We start from the raw sequence: 26,725 nt of genomic DNA, 5'->3' as shown, positions 1-26,725 counted from the left end.
GAAAAATTGTTCTCATGGTCAGTACCATGGACATCAGTTGTCAGCTTATTGGAAATGCAGAATTTTAGCACATAGTGAACAATTTAACTTGGAGGTTGAGGAGTCAGAGACCAACTTCTAGAATTTTGACTTGAGCAAGAATACCTACGTCATCTTCCCTTTACACCCCTACTTAAATCTGAGGTCCCCAAAATAGATGAAACTTCTTTAGAAAAGCCTTCTTTGATCCCTAATAGTGATTCTCAAATTAGAGCAGCATCAAAAGCACCTGGAGGGCTTAGTAAATCACAAGTTGCTCAGTCCACCCTCAGACTTTCTTATTCACTAGGGCTGGTGTAAAGGGCTGAAATTGATGTTTCCAGCAACCTCCCAGGTGATGCTGATGCTGCAGATTCAAGGACCACACTTTAAGAAGCCTTGCTGTAATAAGTAGTTCTTAGCCTTAGATGCATCGTAGAAATACCTAAGGGAGTTTTTAAAGCCCTGATAATTGTATCATACCCCATGTTACTTAAATCAACACTTCTGGGACCTTTCTATTGGTCCTAAAGTTAACATGGCAAGCTTCAGCTTCTTCAGATACGTATGGAACCGATAACTAGTATATTGATTTCTGATTGCTGATGTCTTAAAACACTTCATTTTTATATTTTCCTTGTCTTTTATTTTCTGCTCTATTTGTTGTTGTTGTACAATTTGGAAATTTCCTTCAGATTTTAGTAAACCTGGTAATGCATTAAACTTTGTTTATGTTGTATTTAAAACAAACACTTCACTTAGAGGATTGATTGGCCAAATGACTATTTTAAATGCTCCACTGCTAAACTTGAAATTTAAAATTTTAACTTTGGTAGAAACAAAAGAGAAAAAAGTTGTTAAGAATCATCATAATGTGAATTTAAAGTAAATGATCTTTTAGTCCAGATTAGGGAAAAAAAAATTGGTGAAACTAAGAAGTATAATGAAAGGAGGGTGTGTGTGATCTTGGTTTTGTCCTTCTATTTTGGATGCTCTGAAATATTCTTCCTCCTGAATCTCATTTTTTAGGCCCCATAAACATTATCTTTCTTCTGTTGATAAGTTTCTCATCAGATATAGAAAATTCAATTGTCAGTATGCTATATATAGTTTTGTGAGGTGCCTACTTAAAGAGCATTGCTTTAGGTGTGTTGGTGGAACAAAGGACTTTTCATCCTTTAGTCTTTTGACCTTGGCTGTTGGGGGAGAGGTTTCCCTTTCAGTCACCAAAATAGGCTGGTTCTATGTAGAAGCCAATGAATGGGAAAAAATGAGAATTAGTATAAAAAGTTCTGCAGTGAAAGTAGTAGATTAATGAAAATGGAGTTGGTGGGATTATTGAACCAATATAAGGAAAAAATAAGAGAAACTTGGACAAAAAAAGAGGGGAATTGAATATATTTTTCTATATCTTGTGTTTCTCTTTCAACATGTGTTTTTCCAACTTATCTTTGACCATACATGATTAACTGTATATGATATAAAGATACATACATATATTTTCAGATTTGTTTGCTTTTAAAGCTTTTCACATATATAAACCTGCAGGAGTGTTTTTCTTCTGTGGATATTATGGATACAATAACATATATTATTATTACATACTATTGTATGATCATGTAAGTACATTAACTTGACTCCAGCTGCTCAGCATAATCTCATTAATGTAACAATTCCTGTTAAAACATATTTTCCATAGGTTTCAAAAGGATAAGCATGCCAAAATAAATCTTATTAAAGAAAATTTAACATTTGAACAACAATTCATCCAGAAACAAGTGGAATGCCAGAAACATAAATTAAAAGATTCATAACAGAACAGTTTTGTTTTTCCATTTCTATATAAAGGAGTTTGTTTTACAAGCAAAGTAACAAATGGCTTAAAACAATCTTCTTGTTGCTAGGCTCTTGGATACCTAAACAGACCTTATACTTTTTAGGTTTAAGCATAACAAACTGAAACATTATAAAAATGCTTAGTAAAATAAGAAGGTGACTCACTACAGAAGTTAGCATTTCTCTTTTCTGCTAAAAGTCCTTGACATTGGGTACAACAGATATTTTCTTTTTCAGATTTTCGCCCCTTTTTTGTTAATCCTTGTCTTAACAGAGTAGCTCTGTGAATTAACACCTTTTTTTTTTTTTTTTTTTTTGGCTTTTTAGGGCCACGCCCTTGGCATATGGAAGTTCCCAGTCTAGAGGTCAAATCGGAGCTACAGCTGCTGGCCTATACCACAGCCACAGCAACGCAGGATCTGAGCCACATCTTCCACCTACACCAAAACCACAGATCCTTAACCTGGTGAGCAGGCCAGGGATCAAACCCACAACCTCATGGTTCCTAGCTGGATTTGTTTCCACTGCACCACGATACGAACTCTGAATTAATCTCTTTTTAAAAATATGATATCCTTTAAATATTTCCTTAGATTATAGCTTATTATTTCTTACTTGTTGGAAATGATCTATTTTATCTTGAAATATTTTAAATTATTTCTATCTGATAATAAATAGAAGGCAGATAGTTTCAATGAATATACAATCAATCAAGTATAATAAAAAGAGATTAAGGAACTTGATTCAAAAGATAGAAAAATCTTGCCAAGTAGCATAGTAATGCCAAGTAGTGTAGTAAAGGTAAATAATATTGAGGAAGGAGCTTAGAACTGGACTTTGAAAAGATAGGTTATAATTCTTTTTTGATTACTCAGTGGCTTTGTGATGGTGGGCAAGTCATGTCTCCTAAGACTTCTCAATTTCCCTGCTTATGTGATGACATAGAGTCCTTTGGGTATAAGACATTCAGGAAGATTGAGGGGCTGATATTCATGTGTTTGTGCATATTTATATGGTTTTGAAGTGGGGGTGAGAATGATGTTATTGCACTGTATCACTTTAAAAATATATAGGATTGGATACCAACCTATGAAATGTAGGTTTTTTTGTTTATGCAGTATGTGTGTATGTTGGAAGGGGAGTAAAAATAGTTTGAACCAATGATAACCATGATTAGGATGGAGAGGAATATATTAAGAAGCCAGAGTAAAAACAAATAGAATTTGGCTCAAACAAAAAGGTGGTATTTGGAGTCCCTGTTCTGCGCTTGTCTTTGTGGTGGTAAGAATTCTCAGACCTAGTACAGTGGGATAAGTATCCAGCAGCTGGGGCATAGGTCACAACTGTGGCTTGGATTTGTTCCCTGGCCTGGGAACTTCCACAGGGCTCAGGTGTAGCCATAAAAAATTAAAAAAAAAAATTTTTTTTAAAGTGGTAATTAAGGAAATGGAGGATTCCTTGATTAGCTCTATAAGAATTTGTGCCTGAATTTTTTTCCTTAAAACTTTATGTCAAATGTCAAGCTTAAATTCTGCTGGACATAATGAGCAGATCATGAAAAACCCAAAACACAAATGCTACACAACCTATATAGGATTAAATTATAAAAATCAACTGGATTTAAAATATGGAAAATTTAGCAATAAAAATGCTAATAATAGGTAGTATATACATTCTTAATCAAAATTAGCATACAAATGCCCATATGTTAATGACATTTTATCTATCAGTAGCACTTTTTTTTTTTTTGGCTATGTCCATGGCATATGGAAGGTCTCAAACCCAGGATCAAACCTGTGCCACAGCAGTGTTCCAAACCACTACAGTGACAACGCCATATTTTTAACCTGCTGTACCACAAGAGAACTCCAACACATTCATAGATAAGATGCTTAATACATCTTTATACTGACACATCTAAAAACATTTAGTTTGGGAGTTCCCTAGTGGCTCAGAGGGTCAGGTATCCAGTGTTGTCACTACTATGGCATGGGTTCTATCCTTGGCCTGGGAATTTTCACAAGATGCGAGTGCAGCCAAAAAGAAAATTAGTTTATATGGTGCCATAGTGATATTAATACTAAAATATTTTCCGCTTGAAATTCAAGATTTTTCTTTTAGAAAGTTGTTCACACGAAAACTGCAGGAAAAGTTATAACTAAGCTACTGAATTTGCTTATTTACCTGATATAGACATATTATTGATGATATTGGTAAGTCACCAAAGGCTACATCATCTAACACTAGAACTTTATTAGTTTTTAGTGATGACCAGAGTACAATAAACAGACATTGATAATTGGAATATTGATGTCTGACACTCCCTTGCTTTTTTATTCCTCTTCGCTTGTACCTAAAATGATTAGATTTATAGCAATAGAATATTTGTATTATTGTCTGTGTCTGAGGATTAGTAGAATGTGTTCATATTTAGTGCTTTCAGAAAGTACATACTTGAGTGTGTGTGTGTGTGTGTGTGTGTGTGTGTGTGTGTGCGCTTATGTGTGAGTGTATGAGAGAACAACCACTATAATGAGTAACAATCATGGGTATTTATGAAAGACCTGACTTTGGTATTGTTATTTATAACCAGAGCCATTTTTAATTTTGCAAGTATAATTGTCTAATTTATGGCATACAAAGAAGAAATAAGGCAAATTATAATTATAAAGATCAAAACATTTTTGCAAATTGAACACACATATGTGACCGGAACTGAGTTTAAGAACCAGGGCGTTACAGAATGCTAGAAGTTCTTTGCCTATGATACCTCTCCAAGGATAAGCAAACTTTTGACTAACAGTATAGATGAATTTTGCTTATTTTTGAATTTTACATAAATGGAATTATATGACACAGATGTTATTGTATCCTTTTCAACATTTTGGTGATGAGAATTTATACCTGTTGTTACATGTAATTATAATCCATTAATTTTTATTGCTGTGTGGTATCTGTGACATATTATACTACAATTTATTTTTCCATTCTATTGTTCTGAACACTTAGGTTATTTCCACTTTTGTGGTATTATGAATAAGCTGTACATGTATTTTAGTGAATGTATATAACCCATATGTATATACTGCCACACTTGTTACTTTGTTACTAGATTTTTTCAAATGATGGCTACGTTATTTGAAAAAACAGATTTTTCTTATCCTTCCTAAAATAAATACTTCCAGTCTTAACTTCTGGTAAGTTTATTGTCTATACAAACAAAATAAGAGGCATATTTAATTTAGGTTTTTCCAGTCTTAGTGTTATTGACATTTTTGCATTGGAAATTTATTGGTTGTGGGGGTTGGTCCTGTGCATTTTAGGATATTTAACAGTATAATGTCGAGTATTTGTATCACAGAAAAGAAATTCTGTGACCTATCTGTTGTTCTTTAAAAAAAAAAAAGAATTTCAGAATTCTCTGGTGGCCCAACAGGTTTAGGATCTGGCATTGCCATGGCAATGGCTTGGGTCACTGCTGTGGCATGGGTTTGATCCCTGGCCAGGGAATTTCTGCATGCCACAGGCATGGCCCCCCAAAAAAAATTAATAAACAAATATATTTTTATTTTTTTATTGTTATTTCCCCAATATAATTTTTTTTTTACTGTACAGCATGGTTACCCAGTTACATATACATGTATAAATCCTTTTTCTCCCATTGTCATACTCCACTGTAAGTGACTAGACATAGTTCTCAGAGCTACACAGCAGGATCTCATTGCTAATCCATTCCAAAAGCAATAGTTTGCATCTATTAACTCCAAGCTCCCAATGCATCCCACTCCTTCCTCCTCCCCCTCCCCCTTGGAAAACAAAATATTTTAAAATATTTGATCTATATGACATTTTCCTTGTCTGCATCCTGGCATATGGACATTCCCAGGCCAGGGATCAAACCCATGCCACAGCAGTGACCCAAGCCACTGAAGTGACAATGCCAGATCCTCAACCTCCTGGGCCACTTGGGAATTCCTCTACATGGAATTTAATATGAATCTCCCATTTTCAAAAATAATCAATTCCAGAAGAATAATTTTTAAACTTTTTATCATATCACAGTTTTCAAAAATTTTTTTTATCATCAGCAGTTATTGCCTATTGTGTCTCTTCACAAATGTCACACCTTCTTTAATTAGCTAGTTGCAGCACCAAAAAATTCTAATACAAACACTGTGACTAGGCAAAACCTAGTAAATCTGGGTTCCTGAATCTACCACTTACAAATTTTATAACAGTGGGTGAGCTAATGTTTCTCAGTCTTCCAATGTATAGAATGTTACCGTTAGTGTGTAGAGTTATTATGAGGTCTAAATGTAATTCCCCAGGTAAAAAATGTAAAGCATTACCATAGTAACACATGCAACACTAGTCAATTTATAATAAAATAATATTATTTGGATGCCATTGGCAATGAGCTTGAGTTCATTTATTGGCTCCCAGAAAAACCCTGCTGGAATAATAAAGTGACCTTTGATGGCACATTTGTTGCCAAGAAGGAGGGACAGCCTTAGAGTGTTAGGGGATAAGAGCAATCCACTGGTAAAGAGAAAGCAGGCAACATTGTGAAAGAAAAAGAGATGTGGGGCCAGTAGGGGAGTGAATTTCACTTCATAACAGTAAAATGGAGTAAAACAATGAAGAGGCAATGAATTTGGGTATTTATTACCTTTATTTATTTATTTTTGGCTCTATCTGTGGCATGCTGAAGTTCCCGGGCCAGGGATCAAACCTGAGCCACAACAATGATAACGCTGAATCCTTAACCATTAGGCCACCAGGGAAATCCTCATTCCCTTTATTATTATTATTATTTTGCTTTTTCGGGCTGTACCCGCGGCACATGGAAGTTCCCACTAAGGTTAAATTCGGAACTGCAGCTGCTGGCCCCACACCACAGCCACAGCAGTGCCAAATCCATCTGTGACCTACATACAGCTCACAGTGCTCAACACTGGGTCCTTAAACCACTGAGCCAGGCCAGGGATAGAACCCAATCCTCATGAATACTAGTTGGGTTTGTAACCCTCTGTGCCACAATGGGAACTCCGTATTCCCTTTATTTTTAATGTGACACATTTAATATTTACTGTAATGTAAGCTAATTTTAATCATAGTTCTGTTTAACAACTCAGTCACAATGTCCTTAAATTCAGTAATACAATTGGCTCTTGTGAGTTAGTACAGCTGCCTTCAGCAAACCATTGAGGAACACTGAAAATACCAGAGTCAGACATGTAAATGTGCTTTGTTATCTCAAAACAGGCATTAGAATCAAAGTTCTTTTCAACAATTATCTGGCCAAAAATGTCTCTGTATTATCAAACTACCTAGAAAACTGAGTCTAAGACTCATTTCATCGTTTGCTAACAATAAAAATAATGCGGATAATTTCTTCTGGCTTATGTGCTCAGGCATTCCATAAACATAAATGTATCTATAAAATAACCATCTAGAAGTACTCATTGTTCATTGTAGACTATATTTGACTTATTATGTTAATCTGACTTCTTTACGGAGTTTTTTTTTTCCCTTTTACCTATTATGTTTAGTATTAGAATACTAAATACTAATTTAGGAAAGAAATTAATTGATGTGTATAAACATGATTCTTTCCATTAAAAAAATGACTTCATTACCTTTAATAATATGTAATATTTTCATTCTTCTGAGAACAATGTTATAACAGAAAAATGAGCTTTAATTATGTCTCAATTGAGGGAATGTGAACATGGTTATTTTAAAAACATTTTTCTGTATTAAACATAAAAATAAAGACACAAAATTAACACAGTTATCAGAAAGCCAGTCAGTTATCCAGTCAATATTTGCGGAGCAATTACCATGTGCTAATTAAATTATCTAGGTATGAATAAAATAGATCACATCTCTGTACTCATACAGCTTTCATTCTGGAGTTTTTAATGCATTTCATATTACTTTATATTTGTTCATTGAAAAGAGATAATAAATGAAAAAAATCTACATAAAATGCTAGGTCAGGCTTTGAAACTAATTAGGCAGTTGCTATGTAAGTAATGTGTGGTAAGCATTGCAAGTGAAATGGAGAAGGTATTTTAGATAAAGTAATAAAGGACCTTTGGAAAGGTAGCATTTGAGTTGAGGCCTAAATAAGAAACAGAGCCATGTAACTAGCTAGAGGCTAGAATATTTGGAAGAGAATTCCAGGCAGAGAAAATGTAAAGTGCAAAAGCCCTGGGGCAGAAGCATATTTGAAGAGTTCAAAGGACAGAGGGAGGTAAGAAAAGATAGAGCAAACTAAGCCAGAGGAGAGTAGTAAGTAGAAAAGATTACAAAGGACAGAATCATAGACTGAAACTATAATTGTTAGGCACTGTTAATTGGGATTTATCACAATATTAAAACAAAAACAGGGAACATGTGACCCCCAGTAACCCCTTCAAAAATATAAACATGAAAGAACTTTAAGATTGGTGTTGTTAATAACATAAATGTAAAAATACAAGTGAACAGGAATGGAAATAGTGTTATTCTTGTTACCTCAAGCTGTATCTCAACCTTCTATATTCATTTTTATTATAGAAACCTTTCTTTAAAGAAATTTACTTTGTAGAGTTTCCATCGTGGCACATTGCAAATGAATCTAAGAGCCATGAGGTTGCAGGTTCAATCCCTGGCCTTGCTCAGTGGGTTAAGGATCCAGCATTACCATGAGCTGTGGTGTAGGTCACAGAGGCAGCTCAGATCTGGTGTGGTGTGGTGTAGGCCGGCAGCTGTAGCTCTGATTAGACCCCTAGCCTGGGAACCTCCATATGCCGTGGGTGTGGCTCTAAAAAAAAAAAAGACAAAAGAAAAAAAAAAAAAAAGAAAGAAATGTACTTTGTTACTTATTTACTGAATATTTGTATGCCTTATTTTTGTGTCAAGCTTTTTTATAGGAGTAATAAGGAGTGTAAGATATATTCAATTTTATACTTCACAATATTATTATAAAAACATGTTTATATTCACATGGTATCATTTTATATATAATTCTTTTAATATATCTAAAATTTTAGCACTTGCATGCTTATAGTAGATGTTTCTACATCTGTGGTTGAAATGGTGATAGACTGTTATTGAAATATTGCTCATCTACAGTTAGAAACATTTTAGATAAAACTTGGAGTTCAGTTTTGTGAGTATTTCCATATAATACAATCTGCAAATGCTGTGCCAGGGCACTCACTTGAAATGCTTTGATCTACAAGTTATAATAACCTCCCCTCAAAGTGTCTTATATGATAAGAATATTCATTAATTATTTTTCCAAACCAGAAATTGGAGTTAGGCAATTCTAGGATGTGTTCAAAGGTTCAGGGTATCAGAAAGTCATTGACATTGTTATTACACAATTTTTTACTCTTCCTTCGCATGGTCTACGGATTGCTTTTACGGCTTTGTGTAGTACATTTTTTACCAGTCTACAAGTAATTCTCGATGCATTTCTCACTTCCTCACATCACTTTCTTTTTTGAATTGATATGACAACCTCCATCAGGTCCTGGCAGAAATTAGTCCCTGGTGCAAAGGACAGAATTACCCAGTTAGGACATCCCTGATTCAGGATCTGAGGTAGGGACAGAGGCCCTCCTTACCTAAACCAATTATTTGCCTAATCTAATTTTTAGAAATGCATTTGTGATTCTCTTGACAAAGAAGTAAATATTGAGGAAAACAGCTCTTGAGTCGGCAAACAATAATATCTGTCACTCTATACTCCTCAATTTTTTGAATTGGCAAATTTTCCATTCAATTGCACTGATAAATTTATGTTTTTAGATTATGTTTAATTTATAAATCTATAAATTAGCACAAATGAGCACAGCTCTAAAGAAACTATTACTGATGGGGGAGTTCCCGTCGTGGTGCAGTGGTTAACGAATCCGACTAGGAACCATGAGGTTGCGGGTTCGATCCCTGCCCTTGCTCAGTGGGTGAACGATCCGGCGTTGCCGTGAGCTGTGGTGTAGGTTGCAGACGCGGCTCGGATCCCGCGTTGCTGTGGCTCTGACGTAGGCCAGTGGCTACAGCTCCGACTGGACCCCTAGCCTGGGAACCTCCATATGCCGCGACAGCAGCCCAAGAAATAGCAAAAAAACAAAAAAAAAAACAAACAAAAAAGAAACTATTACTGATGGGATTCTAAAACTGATTGTTATCAAGGTTGAGTTGGAAGTAATGATTTAATAAATTATGAAATTATATCTTGCTATATCTTTCCCACTTCCCAGCATCCCTTTAGTTAACTTTTATATAAGTATTTTTGGTATAATTTTTAATATCTTGTATGATAACTAAAAAATTATACTAGATTTCAGGTTACATTTTTTTCAATAGTTATTTCCCCAGTGCAATTTTTTTTTCTACTGTACAGCATGGTGACCCAGTTACACATACATGTACACATTCTATTTGCACACATTATCATGCTCCATCATAAGTGACTAGATATAGTTCCCAGTGCTACACAGCATCAGGTTATATTTTTATATGATCTTTATTGTAAGTGATTAGGACTTTACTATTCTTGTTAGTCACTTCTAGAGGATTTTTCAGAATGAGTAACAATAAATAGTTTTATTTGATATTATGCACAAATATTTAAATTTTTATTTGTCTGAGGACACTTTAATAGTCTTATGTAAACTATAAACTGTTTCCATGGATAATTGTATGTTTATAAATTATGCATAAAATTTCTACAGTAAATATTCTTCATGAAATCCATTTAAGTTCCCCTTAATTTTGCAAACCTCAGGATAGGTTTTCTTTTTTCTTTTTTTCTTTTTTTTCTTATCTTTTTTTTTTTTTTTTCTTTTCTTTTCTAGGGCTGTACCTGTGGCATATGGAGGTTTCCAGGCTAGGGGTCTAATCAGAGCTGTAGCCACAGCCCTATGCCAGAGCCACAGCAACGGGGAATCCAAGCCACATCTATGACCTACACCACAGCTCACGGCAACACTGGATCCTTAACCCACTGAGGGAGGCCAGGGATAGAACCTGCAACCTCATGGTTCCTAGTTGGATTTGTTTCCACTGCACCACAACGGGAACTCCAAAAATCATTTATTTTTTAAAAAATCATCTGCCTAAATCACACATTGAATTCTTTTATAGATAAGGCAGTCTCTATATAGAATATTCCTCATAAAATCTCTGACTAAATTTTTTTTTCATTGTATAGAACACTACTGTTTCAGTAGTTTTTTACAAGTACTTGAACAGATGCAATTTTTATGACAATATCAGTTCTATCTGTAATCATTCCCACTGTCCATGCCCTATTGAAGTTAGTTGACCTTTGCTTTGAGCAAGAATAGGTAATTTGTCTCATAAATTTTCATGAAAAAATGTAACTCTGTCTTCCTCAAATCTAGCATTTAAATCATGGTTCTTACCATTACAAGAAGTATGATCTGTACACTTTGAAACTTCAAATAATAAATTTATATTCTCTTATATCAAAGTTTTATTTCAGACACATTACTTGAAAGAAACAGTCTAAAGTATCAAAAATCCATTAATGCCATGGTACCATAAAATAAAATACCTAGAATCTGATCTTACTGTCCACAGACATATACCTAAACTGAAAAAAGACTTACTAATGTCCTTAATTTACCAATGTTAAATTTCAAATAGTGATTTTTTTTTGTTTTTGACAAAATATGGTCCCAGACAAAAGTGCCTTACATTGAAATATTTTTTATAGAAAAATTTTTTACAGGAAAAAATGTATCTCTATAAATTTGTTTGTATGTTCTCTTTGTCAGACAAGAAAAACAATGCAACTGCAAGTTTTATGTATTTCTTTTAACTATGACAAAAACTCAAGCCTAATTACATGCTCATCTATTTCAGCCCACCCATATCAAATGCCTAATAATGTTTCCTCCAGGGTTCTTCTTACTTGATTTGAGTTCTGTTTTCTCTTTGAAAATTAAATTTAAAAGCCCTTTCAGGGCCTTTAGGAAATAGGAAATATAGGATATTTTTTAAGCAACTTCAAATCGTGTGTGTTTTAAAGGATTGGAGACAACATGCAGAATGTCCATAGATTTCTGTATCACTCACTGCCTCTGTGTGGGCACAAGCATATGTGCCTGCTTGGCTGCTTGTGGGTTGTATGCACATTCACAAATACTAAAGCTGGGCAGAGAGGGAGGTCATGAAAACAGCAAAGGAAAGGTCAGGAACAGATTTCTTTTTTATTGCTTAATTTGTGTCAGGTTCTGTCTAGGCACTTTATATACATTATTTCATTTAACGTTTGCAACTATATTATGAAGTTTGTATTAGTTATCCTCCTATCTTACAAATTGAGATAACAAATCAGATAACATGTTTTTTATACATATACATATATACACACAAACATGTATATATCATGTTTTGAAGAACATATATACTATATAGATATATGTATTTTTGAATGTCATTGAAAAAAACAATGAACTTGGAATTAGAAAATCTACATCCATATGTACATGTGAACATATTGTCCAGTGGCTGGAGCTGACTTCTCCAATTATGTTAACTATGCGGTCTAGCTAGATTTTTATAAATACAGATGTGCATGATGTCTCCTCCTTTCAAAGGGGAGCATCGTTCCTTAGGAGACCCTCCCTACATATAATTTTATATTCAATCAGGATTTGAATAGATAATAAAAATTAAGCTACACTTAACAAAAGTGACATTTTATTTTTATCTTAACTCTATTATTATAAATAAATCAATAGATTAATGCATTAATAGTATGTGCATTGTAAAAGCCCTGGATATGGTATGTATTTTGTGAAATAATAAAATATGAAAATATGTTAATTGTAAATCTAATCATGCGAATGTAATAATGTCATTACCGTGACACTCAATAATCTAAGGAAGAAGTCAGGTCATGTTTGATTTGAGATAAAAAATAATGAGTCAGATCGAAAGTGATTTTTATACTTTAGTAGAAAGTCATTATAAGGTGATATTTTACTAGCTCCATGGTGAATTTTAAATGGATTTCCATAAAAGTAAAATCATATTTTATCACATAATCTTCTAAAACTACCTGAAACACAATATTAAACATGCAGTCATTGATTTTTTTCAAACTAACGTGAGTGGCTCATAATTCTGCATTAATAAACATTTTCTCCTGATTTTTTATTATTTTAGAAAATAAACCACATATATTACCTTTCTTTAATAACCATATATTTTAACAGCCAAATATATTGATTGCACTAAAATTTTCTTGAAAATTCTGAAATTGTTAGCTTTGCCACTCCTTCAAGTCCTCAAGAAGAATGTCTTCTATTAAAGTTTCTCAGAATTTGGAGTTCCTTTTGTGGCTCAGCATTTAATGAATCTGACTAGCTGCGATGAGGATGCACATTTGATCCCTGGCCTTGCTCAGTGGGTTAAAGATCTGGCGTTGCCGTGAGCTGTGGTGTAGGTCTCAGATGCGGCTTGGCTCCTGCTTTGCTGCATCTGCAGCATAGGCCAGCAGCTACAGCTCTAATTCAACCCCTAGCCTGGAATCTCCATGTATCATAGGTGCAGCCCTAAAAAGCAAAAAAAAAAAAAAAGTTTCTCAGAATTTGAATATTGCATGCAGAAGATTTTGAACAGAGTAAAATATTTTTACTACCAAGGTTAAGAATAAAATACTTAAAGGAGCTTTGGGCAATTAGCAAACCACTAAGTATTTACTTAGATGTTACCAAAAATAACTGCAAGTGATTTTAATATTGTGAATAACTTTATAACATACAGAAAAAAATCTGATCAATTATGTTCATACTCTGGAAAAAAAAGTGTATTTATTGAGCACCTACTGGATAATTGGCACAGAAATGTATAGAACAGAAATATAAAGTTAGTCTATCTTTGTAGAATTAAATTTTGGTAGGGAATGAAGTTCCCACTGTTTCTCAGTGGGTTAAGAACCTGACTAGTATTCACAAGGATGCAGGTTCAATCCCTGGCCTCGCTCAGTGGATTAAGAATCCAACATTGCTGTGAACTGTGGTATAGCTTGCAGATGTGGCCACAGGTGCAGCCCTAAAAAGAAAAAAAAACTTTTTGGTAGGGAAGGTGGCATAAAACTTGATAATGTTATGTAAGTATATACACAGAATGCCAGAAAATGCATGCAAGATGAACATTTCACAGTCTGGAGGTTTGAAGTCATCTTTCCAGTAAGAATGAGTAAAAGCCTATTTCCCTATATTAAATATCTCTTATTGTTGATTGTAATAAACTACTGAATAAGTCATATTATCACCTCCAGTACTTAATTCTGCATTAAGTAACTTTCTATAGTTGCAAAATCAAGTTTGAATAAGTTATGTTTTAAAAAGGAGGAAGAAGGAGAAAAACAAGAAAATTAGAAGAAGAAAGTTATGTGTGTGTGTGTATATATATATGTATGTGTATATATATATGTATAATTTTTCAGGTTCTTTTCCATTATGGTTTATTATAAAATATTGCATATAGTTCCGTGTGCTGTACAGTAGGACCTTGTTGTTTTTCCATTCTATGTATGATAGTTTGCATCTGCTAGTCCCAAACTCCTAATCCAACCCTCCTCTTTACCCTCTCCCCTTTGGCAACCATAAGTCTGTTCTCTATGTCTGTGAGTCTGTTTCTGTTGTAGATAAGTTCATTGTCTTGTATTTTAGATTCCATATATGTATCATATAGTATTTGTTTCTCTCTCTCTTTCTTTTTTTTTTTTTTTTTTTTTTTTTTTTTGTCTTTTTGCTATTTCTTGGGCCGCTGCCAGGGCATATGGAGGTTCCCAGGCTAGGGGTCGAATCGGAGCTGTAGCCACCGGCCTACGCCAGAGCCACAGCAACGCGGCATCCAAGCCGAGTCTGCAACCTACACCGCAACTCACGGCAACGCCGTATCGTTAACCCACTGAGTAAGGGCAGGGACGGAACCCGCAACCTCATGGTTCCTAGTCGGATTCGTTAACCACTGCTCCACGACAGGAACTCCCTGTTTCTCTCTTTCTGACTTACTTTACTTCTTAATATGCTAATCTCTAGGTTCATCAATACAGCTGCAAATGGCATTATTTCATTTTTTATGGCTGGGTAATATACCATTGTGTGTATATGTATGTATACTACACCTTCTTTATCCATTCATCTGTGAATGGACATTTAGGTTGTTTCCATGTCTTGGCTATTGTAAATGGAGCTGTTGTCAACACAGGGGTGCATGTATCTTTTTGAATTACAGTTTTGTCCAGATATATGCCAAGGAGTGGGTTTGCTGGATCCTATGACAACTCTAATTTTTAGTTTTTTGAGGAATCTCCGTACTGTTCTCCAATTTACATTCCCACCAACAGTGTGGGAAGATTCCCCACACTCTCTCCAGAATTTGTTATTTGTAGATTTTTTAATGATGGCCTTTCTGACCTTATAAGGTGGTAGGTACCTCATTGTAGATTTGATTTGCTTTTCTCTAATGATTACCGACCTTCAACATCTTTTCCTGTGCCTACTGGCCATCTGTATGTCTTTGGAAAAATGTCTATTTAGGTCTTTTTTCCATTTCTCAGTTGGGTTGGTTTTGTTTTGTTGTTGTTACTGATTTGTATGAGCTGTTTGTATATTTTGGAGATTAAGCCTTTTTCAGTTGCATTATTTGCAAATATTTTCTCCCAGTCTGTAGGTTATCTTTTCATTTCGCTTATGGCTTCATTTGCTGTGCAAAAGCTTATGTTTCATTAGCTCCCATTTGTTTATTTTTGCTGTTAGTTTTGTTGCCTTGGGAGACTTAAGGAAATGTTGGTATGATTTATATAAAAGAATATTTTTCCTATGTTCTCTTCTAGGAGTTTTATGCTGTTAGGTCTTGTATTGAACTCTTTAAGCAGTCATGAGTTTATTTTTGTTTATGGAGTGTGTGTGTGTTCTAACTTTATGGGTTTACATATGGCTTTCCAACTTCCACAACATCACTTGGGAAGAGACCATCTTTTCCCCATTGTATATTCTTGCCTAAGGAGAGACAAGCAAAGGTACTGAAGAGTAATTAATCATAGAAGTGTGGGTTTATTTCTGAGCTCTCTATTCTGTTCCATTGATGCATATGTCTGTTCTTGTGCCATTAGCATGCATTTTTGATTACTGTACCTTTGTAGTAGTGTCTAAAGTCTGGGAGAGTTATGCCTCTTGCTTTGTTCTTTTTCCTTAGGATTGTTTTGGCAATTCTTTGTCTACTATATACATTTTAGGATTGTTTATTCTTGATCCATATAAATTTTAGGATTTGGTTATTCTAGTTCTTTGAAAAGGGTCATGGGTGATTTGACAGGGATCACATTAAATCTGTAGATTGCTTCAGGTGTAATAGTTCCACTTGTGATTTTGATCCACTTTAGCCAATATTCACAGGGATTGTTCTCCATCAATTTTCTTCATTCTCATTTGTATAGTCTCTCTATTCAAGCTTGCCTATTGGAGAGAAAGCAAAACCTAGGCAATCTTTCCTTCAATATTTTTATGCTTTCAGTCTCTTTTCCTTTTTTTCATCATTGCTTCTTATTTAAAATTTACTCAGGGCTCCCATTGTGGCTCAGCAGGTTACAAACCCGGCTAGTATCTATGAGGATGTGTTTGATCCCTTGCCTTGCTCAGTGGGTTAAGGATCTGGTGTTGCCATGAGCTGAGTTGTAGGTCACAGTCATGACTTGGATCTGGTGTTGCTATGGCTGTGGCATAGGGTGGCAGCTGCAGCTCCAATTTGAACCCTAGCCTGAGAACTTACATATGTGCAGCCCTAAAATAAAAAAGCAAAACAAACAAATGAAAAATGCTGCTGTGTTTTTTTACTCTTTTTTTTTTTTTTTTTTGCTTTTTATGGCCACCCTGCAGCACTTGGAGGTTCCCAGGCTAGGGGTCAAATTGGAGCTGGAGCCACTGGCCTGCACCACCGCCACAGGAACGTCATATGTGAGCTGTGTCTGTGACCTACACCACAGCTCACAGCAACACCAGATCCTTAACCCACTGAGCAAGTTCAGGGATTGAACCTGCATCCTCATGGATGCTAGTCAGATTTGTTTCTGCTGAGCAACAGTGAAAACTCCTACTCTTCCCTATTTCCTACTTATACTTTGGTATCTGATACTGAATACTCCATATGTTGTTTTTAAAAAGATTTCTTAACTAATGAATAAAACCATTTTATATATTTCCTTGTTCTTTATACCCTCAAGTTCTCTGTTTTTTCTGACAGCACCTGATTGGAAATTTCTTCTCTTTCATTTTCAGGCACTTAGGATGTGTTTTTCCTCCTATTTCTGATAGCTCCTTATTTATCCCTTCTCTGACAATTCTTACATTACCCACCTCAAAAGTATGTGTGTTTTCTAAGTTACGTTTTTCAACTATTTTTGTTTCATTCCACATTTCATATTTAGACACTAATTAAATTTATAGGTATAAATCTGACTTCTCTTCTCTGCTACAAACTTTATTTCTAACTCTTGGTGAGGAATCTCCACCAGTGTTCATGTTGATGCCTCAAACATGCAAAATAGAACTCATTTTCTTTCTTTTCCTTTTTTTTTTTTATTTTCTTTTCCCACTGTACAGCAAGGGGGTCAGGTTATCCTTACATGTATACATTACAATTAAGGCCACACCTGTGATATATGGAGGTCCCAGACTAGTGGTCGAATCAAAACTGTAGCCTCTGGTCTATGCCACAGCCACAGCAACGTGGGATCCAAGCCACATCTGCAACCTACACCACATCTCATGGGAATACTGGATCCGTAACCCACTGAGTGAGGCCAGGGATCGAATCCACGTCCTCATGGATACTAGTTGGTTTTGTTAGTACTGAGTCACAGTGGAAACTCCCAGAGCTCATTTTCCAGGTCAAATCCACTGATAAGACTGACATTTCTATTTCTGTTAATGGTATCACCTTTCTTTTTGTCAACCATGTTAAATACCTGGAGATACTCCTCATCACTCAAGCTCATGGCTCTGAAAAAATCACTCTTCTCAGTCATAGTTAGACTGAGAAGCCACAGCAATGCCAGATCTGAGCCTCATCTTTGACCTACACCACAGCTTAAAAGCAACGCTGGATCCTTAACTCACTGAGCAAGGCCAGGGATCAAACCAGCATCCTCATGGATACTAGTCAGATTCATTTCTGCTGCACCACAATGGGAACTCTCATTTTCTCTTTTTATGTGGTATTACTGCCCTTATTCATCATTACCCAACCCAACTACAAACAGCCACTGGAAGGATTTATTTGAATACTTTTAGTCAAAAATGCGTGTAATAGCTTCATTATATTATTTTACATAAACTTTTTTTTTTTTTTTTTGCTGTTTTAGGGCCATACCTGTGACATATGGAGATTCCCAGGCTAGGGGTTGAATCAGAGCTACGGCTGCTGGCCTGCACTACAGCCACTGCAATGCATGATCCAGCTGCGCCTGGGACGTGCAGCACAGCTCACAGCAATGCTGGATCCTTAACCCACTGAGCAAGGCCAGGGATCGAATTTGCAACCTCATGGATCCTAGAGGGGTTCATTAACCGCTGAGCCATGATGGGAACTCTTATATAAACACTTTTATGAGGAATTATATGGTAGGATATTTTTATTTAAAAAAAATCCTTGGCAGATATTCTCATGTTTGAGGTGTGTTACTGGGTCTTAGTGAGACTCTTGCAATCCAGTCAAAACCTTCAGGGTTCATCTGCTGCTGCTATAAGAGAAATTATTTTTTCTCCTTGATGGAGAAAAAAAAAAAACAACCCTCAGTGTGACACATCCACTTGTCTTCATGATATACGCTTTCTTCCTTTTTGGAGAATTCCCATAAGAACATTGTGAATTCACTGATCAACTGCCAAAGCCACTTTAATTCGGGATCCCACTTGCAAGCTCATTAAAACCCACAATGAGACAGGACCTGGTCGTCGCTGACTTGTCAGCTCATATCCCCAGAACAAAGACGGCACCTGATTGCTTTCTTGTCCAGTGAAACTCAAATTGGCTTTACAGTTTGACTCAGCATTAGTAACATTCGTTTAGAACCACAAGACTCCAAATGTAACATTATGCTGCAGGTAAAATTATGACTGCAAAGAAATTCAGTTATGTGGCTTTTGTTTTGTTTCCTTCAGTCACAATTAAAAATCATTGAATTTAAAAAGTTGGGCAGATGTCAAATATAGATCAATATATCACATGGAGTCTTAAATCAAGTTAAGGGGACTGATTGAAACAGACATTTCTTACTGTGTTTGGCTTCATCTGTTTTTCACCTACTTGAGTATTCATTTGGAAATATACTCTTTTATGCATGTTATTTTTACATGATAAAATACATTAGGTAGAGTATATTTTAGATATAAAGAGAAACCAATTGTGGTAGAATATATATAAAAAGAGTCACTCTTGTATCCTTGAAATTAGCATTTAATGATTTCCTATTGCTCACATATTTTCTTCTTTGGGGTCCTCAGTCAGCACATTCAAAAAGCAATAGCTCAATCTCACAACAGTGACTGAAAAAGAAATAAATGAAAATGAATTTTTAATTTAACTATATGTTAGATTGATGATGTATAGCATGTCAAGCACTCCAGCACTCAAAAAACTGGTAACAGCAGATTATCAGATAATTGCTTGCATTTATAAATAGGATACATTTTATTCTTATTACAAATGCTTATTTAGTGTATTATAAAACATTTTATAGCATATCTGTGTATAAACAAAATTTGTCATTAAAGTTTTTAAAGTAATATCCCTCTTTTGGGAGCAGTTTATTAAATTAGCAATTTTGAATGTTAAAGATGTCAAAAGGGCGAATAATTGAAATTATTTTTCTGGTGATCAAATGGAAATTGAAATTATTCATGAGGTTGAAGCACTACAACCTTGTTTATCAAATCCAGACCTGGCAGGTAATTCAAATAGTCACTTTTTCCTGAGGTCATTGATCATCTGCAGATATAAAACAATGAAAGGGGATTCAGAAAGGGTATCATTTTTTGTGATGCCATGAAGAAAAATTACTACTGACAGGAAATCCTTTTTTTTTTTTTTTTTTTGAACAGAGTTGGGTTAGATTCTAGAGAGGACATATTGAGATGTCATAATGTTAGGGAAACAGCCCTTCCCAGTTCTTCACTTATGTGCCATAGTTGATAGGAGAAAAAATTAATAAAGCCAAGCCTTGTAATTTTCAAACATCAGCTAAATAGAGAAGCTTCTGGAGCCATTGAAAATGATGTATGTATGACCTCATTTAAAATATTAATGAGCAGAAAAACAGAAAGTAGAAAACCTGAAGAAATTTGTGTTCTGAAGCTAGTTGAATTTTTGCCTCCCTAAAATTAACATTTATGGGTATGTGAACATTCTCTATCTTTTTATATATCAGTTTTGGAAATTCAGTCAACTGATGAGCGCTACATCTGGGGACTGAAAATATGAGTAAAATCTCATTTCTACTCCAAAGGAACTCATAAAGTGAGAAATTTAGCACAATAATTAGTTAAAGAAAAAGGCAGAATGTAGTAACCTTGAAAGAGGTACAAATGTAGCTAGAAAATGGTCTTTATTCAGGCAGAACAACACAGTTCCCATAGACTGTATGCCAAGTGCTATGCTAAGAGTAAAAAAAAAATGTATATATATCTCTGAGAATGAAGAAAATATTTATAGATAAATCAAATTTAAGAGAGAAACTGAAGGGTTGATAGATACAATTTCCAGGAATAAAGAAAGAACACGAAGAGTCCTCCAGGGTAACAGAGTTGTCATGATATAATGTACATAATGACAAATTTAAGTGTGTTTGGGTGGTAGAGAATAATTTAATAGAGAATAAGTAGTGTTACTTTAGTAGAAGATTAATCCGGAAGCAAAGTTTTATCTTAAGTGGAGTATAATGTGGTGGTTATTGTTTCTCAGTGCCAGGTTCACCAATTTTATAATATTCTCTGCAATAGAAAATGGGAGTCTGCAAACATTTCTATGATTTCATTACTGTCTGGGAAGCATTGGTGTGTGATTGGAAGTTTAGAGAAGAGAAGGGACTCTTTTTCTGCCCGTAGCTTCTGTGAGCATCCTGGCAGTATCATCTGATGGTAGCACTTCCACTGCTATTTGTTACTTCTATAACCACCCACCTAGCACTTTCCAAGGTGGCCAAAGAACATACCCATAAAGTTTCCACCACATTCCCTCACTTCTTTTACCCTAATCCCCGGCCAGGTTTCAACATGCCACCTAAATGCCCCTTGGTTGTCATCACAGTAGCTTTGTTGAACTCCAGGTGTCTGGTAATACTTCTTGGGCTTTGTTTCCCAAGCCTTAGGAGGCTGTAACTACTTCTTTTATATCCTGTTTTTGCTTTAACCTTTTGATATCTAAGTAACCAGTTATTTATAGTAAATCATCTATGTTTGAAAAGCCTCGCTTGGTTTCTCATTCTTGAATGTCACTTAACTGATAAGAACAGCATTAGGAAATACAGCAAATTAGTAAATATACTAAGAAGAAAAAAGACTTAGAGATAAATAGAATAAACTAGTGGTTACCAATGTGAGAGGGAAGATGGAAGGAGCAATATAAGGATAGGGGATTAAGAAATACAAATTATTATGTATAAAATAAGCTACAAGGATATATTGTATAACAGGGAAGATAATCAAAATTTTACAATAACTCTAAATGGAATAAGACCTTTAAAAATTGTGAATTGTTATATTGTACATCTGTACATAAACAATGCCTCAATTTAAAAAGCATTGGGAGGTTTTGCCCATGGAGATGGCATCATTAGCCATGTGTGGTACAAAGTGTAACAGTTTGTAGCATTAATAGCATGTGTCTGGTAATCATTTCATAATTATTCATAATTCAGGTAAAGAGAAAAAAATATGGTCACTGGTGACATTGTTAAGAGCTCTATGTGTCAGTTTCAATGACACATAGAGCTCAGAATACAGAAAAGAGTGTGTAGGAACACTGAGGATGTGTATATCACTATTTTTTAAAAGTTTGCTTTGAAAGAACAGAGAAAATCAGTAACATGATGAAATATATGTGATCAAGGATTTTATAATCTGACAGAGAAAAGAACATTTATTTATTATTTTGATATGCTAATGGCTTTAGGAAAATTCTGAGACAACTTTGATGTAATTAGAACATTTCTAGGATAACTAGGTATCTGTATGGCTAACATTTCTTCTGTATTTGATAAGTCCTTATGTTTCTGTAATTGCTAGGAAATAAAGCTCTATAAACTCCTCTACTAGGATGAAACTTCCATGAGGCTAGGGCCTGATATTCATTTCTAAATGACTAGTGCCTGGAAAATGATAGTTGCTCATTAAACACTTGTTGAATGATTTATTCTATATTTTAGTACAGTTATTTTCATTAACTTTTATATATAAATATAATTTTAAATAGGTTTTTGTTGCCAAGTTGAAGGGACTTCTGCAAGAAAATGTTATTTAATTACAGTCCTCAAAATTCCAAGTATCTCCACTAGTTACTCTTGTCATGTCATCTAAACATAGTACTATGAGAAATGTATTTGTAATAGCAATTCAGAGAAGAGAAAAAAGGCCAAGGGCCCACTCACTGTTGAGGATACCATTATACTCTCCATCTCTGCATAAAATCAGGGTGCACAAAATCTAAATCATCATTGATACAGGTAAGCAAAAATATCCACCTCCCTACAATTCCAACAAGAAGCTCTAAAACTGCCAATCTTGAAACTTGATGCTTGATGTAGAAGGAGGAAGAATATCATAACACACACACACACACACACACACACACACACACACACACACACATTTCATGATTAACAGGCTTCTTCATGAGTCTGCAGCCCACATTTTCACTGAGTGGTTTAAAACACAAACCTCAGAATTTATATTCAAATAGTCCTGGGTTAGAAGGGTCTTCACTACAACCACGTGGAAGGAAATGCCAGTCTTCTGCAGAGAATGACATTCAGCAAGGTGTCAAAGAATTCCTGTGATAAATTTTAAGGGAAAGTAAGATTTCTAAAACTTAAAAGACACGAAAGGAAACAGGCACTACCAGAAAGAATAATAGATAGCAGATTCAGATGTAGAGGTATTAAATATTGTCTTTCCCACACATAAAATATAAAATATATTAAATATATTTATAAAAAATTGAAGGTTAAACATATAAGAAGCCTGAGATATATAAAGTGACAAGATTTGTTAAAGCAAAATGTATACATAAAATAATCAAGGAATAAGACTTATAATTCCATGAAGATAGAGTAGCTTTATTCTTTATAAATCCTCCCACTTAAAACTAAAAAAAATAAATAAACATAATACAACAACAACATTTAGGTAGATTTTGAAAAATGGCAAGCTGTTTGGGAACTGCAGGACTTGAAAAATAAAACATTCAAGTATAAAATCAAAAATAACCCATCTTACCAAGAACCAGGAAAATCAAAATTGAATAAGAAAAGGAAGTCAACAGATGCCAACATTAAAATGGATCAGATGATATAGTTATCAGACAAAGATTCTAAATCAGCCTAGATAAGAGTGCTTTAAAAAACAATTATAATAATAATTCACTTGAAACAACAGGAAAAAAATCAATCATAGAACAAAAGAAGAAACATTGTTTAAAAACCCAATCTTAATTATAAACTTGACAGGTAAAATCCCCCAAAACAAAACTTGAGAGATGAACTCAGTAATACAATGGACATAATAGAAGATAGACTCCATAAAATTAATAACAGATTGGTGGGACTTACCCCATCTGAAACAGAAATATTTTTAATAGCAACAAAAAGTAGCACAGCTTCAGGAACTCACAGGCCAATAACAAAAAAAGAGTAATACTTTGTACTCTTTCATGATATAGTCAGATGCCGTCACAGGAAGGGACATAGGAGAAGCACAGGACTGGAAGTTTGGGGTTAGTAGATGCAAACTATTATATTTAGAATGGATAAGCGATATACAGCACAGGGGACTATATCAAATCACTTGTGATACAACATGATAGAAGATAATATGAATGTATATATATATATAACTGGGTCACTTTGCTATATAGCAGAAATTGACAGAACCTTGTAAATCAACTATAGTAAAAAAAATTTTGGGAGTTCCTATTGTGGAGCAGCAGAAACGAATCCAACTAGGAACCATGAAGTTGTGGGTTAGATCCCTGGCCTTGCTCAGTGGGTTAAGGATCTATCATTGCTGTGTGTTATGGTGTAGGTCACAGACACAGCTTGGTAGGCTGGCAGCTGTAGCTCCAAATCTACCCCTAGCCTGGGAACCTGTATATGCTACAGGTACGGCCCTAAAAAGCAAAAAAAAGAAAAGAAAAAATATGTTTAAGGTATATTCACAAGTCTTAGAGGGAGAGAGTCACCACATGCCACAGGGACCAGATGGGGGAGCACTAATGCAATGGGTTCAGCCAAGCAGAGACAAGCAGAGAAAGAAGGATCTGTGGACTAATGCCTTTTGGAGGTTCATGGAATTCACGTGAAGTACACAAGAGCAAGTCATGACGGAGTTTCACTGGTGCATTTGGATGGCACCAGATCTCAATCATAGAAAAGTGAGAAGAGGAATTTTGTGGCAGGAGCAAGACTTATCACTCTGGTGCTTGTCACCTGGCTGGGATGTGGGAATGTTGAGACAGCTGGAAAATACACATTTTAAAATTTGCAAGTTAACATTCCTATCATTTGAATCTCAGAACCAAAGACAGAAGTGGGATTAGAAAAGTATGCCAAGAAAAGATGGCTGAAAACTACAAATTTGCTTAAAGCCATAAACCTAAAAACTAAAGCTGAATTAAATTTTAAAAAGAATGGGGAGTTCTCTTGTGCAATGGGTTAAGGATCTGATGTTGTCACTGAAGCATCTTGGGTTGCTGCTGTGGCACGGGTTCAGTCCCTGCCAGGCAACTTCCACATGCCCCAGGTACAGCCAAAAAAAAAAAAGGAGTTTCTGTCATGGCTTTGTGGTTAATGAACCTGATTAGGATCCATGAGGATGCAGGTTTGATCCCTGGCCTCGCTCAGTGGGTCAAGGATCTGGTGTTGCCTTGAGCTGTGGTGTAGGTCACAGATGTGGCTCAGATCCTGCGTGACTGTGGCTGTGGCATAGGCCAGCAGCTATAGCTCTGATTAGACCCCTAGCCTGGGAATCTCCATATGCTGCAGGTACGGTCCTAAAAAGAAAATAAATAAATAAATGAATAAAAATAAAAAATAAAAAGGATAAACTCAAAGGAATCCAAGGCACACTATAATTAAACTTAGGAAAACTAAAGACAAAAAAAAAAAAAAAATTCTCAAAAGAGGCCATAGAGAAACAACCCATTAATTACAGAGGAACCGCTAATTTGAATGACACCAGATCTCTTATCTGAAATTTATGGGAAGCAGAAGGAAGTGCATGACATTTTTTAAGAAAAATGTCAACCACAGTTTCTTTCTGAAAATAAACATCAGGAATGAATAAAGGCATTCATTTACTTATGGGGAATAAAGACATTCTCAGACAAAACAAAACAAAAACAAAAACAAAGAAACCAAAAAAAAAAAAAAAAAAACCTAGAAGAAAATTACTGCCAGTAAATATACACTTAAGAAAATTCCACTTTAAAAGTGAGGAAGGGGTGTTCTTACTGTGGCTCAGTGGAGACGAACTCAGCTAGTATCCATGAGGAAGCAGGTTCGATCCCTGACCTTGCTCAATAGGTTAAGGCATTGCCATGAGCTGCTGTGTTTATCACAGATGTGGTTTGGATCCTGAGTTGCTGTGGCTCAAATTCAACCCCTAGTGGGAACTTCCATAGCCTGCAGGTGCAGACCTTAAAAAAAAAAAGTGAGGAAGGTAAAGCATTCTAAAGAGAAGTAAGATGTTTACTTATATCCATTCACTTGAAGTAGAACATCAATATCAAGAGACTATGATAAATTATGTGTATATTGTAATATCTAGAACAATCTCTAAGAAACATATACAAAGCAATATACTCAAAAACCCTATGATTAAATCAAGATGGGGTTAATAGATGCAAACTATTGCTTTTGGAATGGATTAGCAATGAGATCCTGCTTTATAGCACTGAGAACTATGTCTAGTCACTTATGATGGAGCATGATAATGGGAGAAAAAAGAATGTATACATGTATGTGTAACTGGGTCACTATGCTGTACAGTAGAAAAAAAAATTGTATTGGGGAAATAACAATTAAAAAAAATAAAACAGGAAGCAGCAACTTGAAGGGAACGGAGAAGAGTTTCCCAGAAAAGGGAATATGTGAGATGGTTTTTAGGTAGCGAAGAGTTGGCTAATTGTAGGGCCATCATATGTGTGGGACACTTAGCATTCTACAAAAGAACCAGAGCCTGGAGCTACCATTAAAATCATGTGAGGAGTTCCTGTCGTGGCTCAGCGGAAATGAATCTGACTAGCATCCATGAGGACACAGGTTCCATCCCTAGCCTCGCTCAGTGGGTTAAGGATCTGGCATTGCCATGAGCTGTGGGGTAGGTCACAGATGTGCCTTGGATCCCACGTTGCTGTGCCTGTGGTGTAGGCTGGTGGCTGCAGCTCCAATTCCGATCCCTAGCCTGTAAACCTCCATATGCCTCGGGTGTAGCCCTAAAAAGACAAAAAAAAAAAAAAAAAAAAAATCAGGAGAATAACAATTGTGATAAAGCAGATAAATAACTCAGTAGGTTTCCACTAAAATACCTACATTGGCATCCTACTCAGTTGCAGTTAGGAGAAA

At 35.3% G+C, this 26,725-nt stretch overlaps 1 protein-coding gene across 5 annotated transcripts in view; it reads left to right on the top strand.

Annotated features, from left to right (window-relative positions):
* DGKB (diacylglycerol kinase beta) overlaps nucleotides 1–26,725 on the top strand; it is a 786,786-nt gene that overhangs the window by 23,918 nt on the left and 736,143 nt on the right. The window lies entirely within an intron of this gene.

The sequence above is a fragment of the Sus scrofa genome, chromosome 9 (assembly GCF_000003025.6).
Source record: "Sus scrofa isolate TJ Tabasco breed Duroc chromosome 9, Sscrofa11.1, whole genome shotgun sequence".
In the NCBI taxonomy this organism is placed as follows: Eukaryota; Metazoa; Chordata; class Mammalia; order Artiodactyla; family Suidae; genus Sus; species Sus scrofa.
This window is presented reverse-complemented; position numbering and strand designations above follow the sequence as displayed.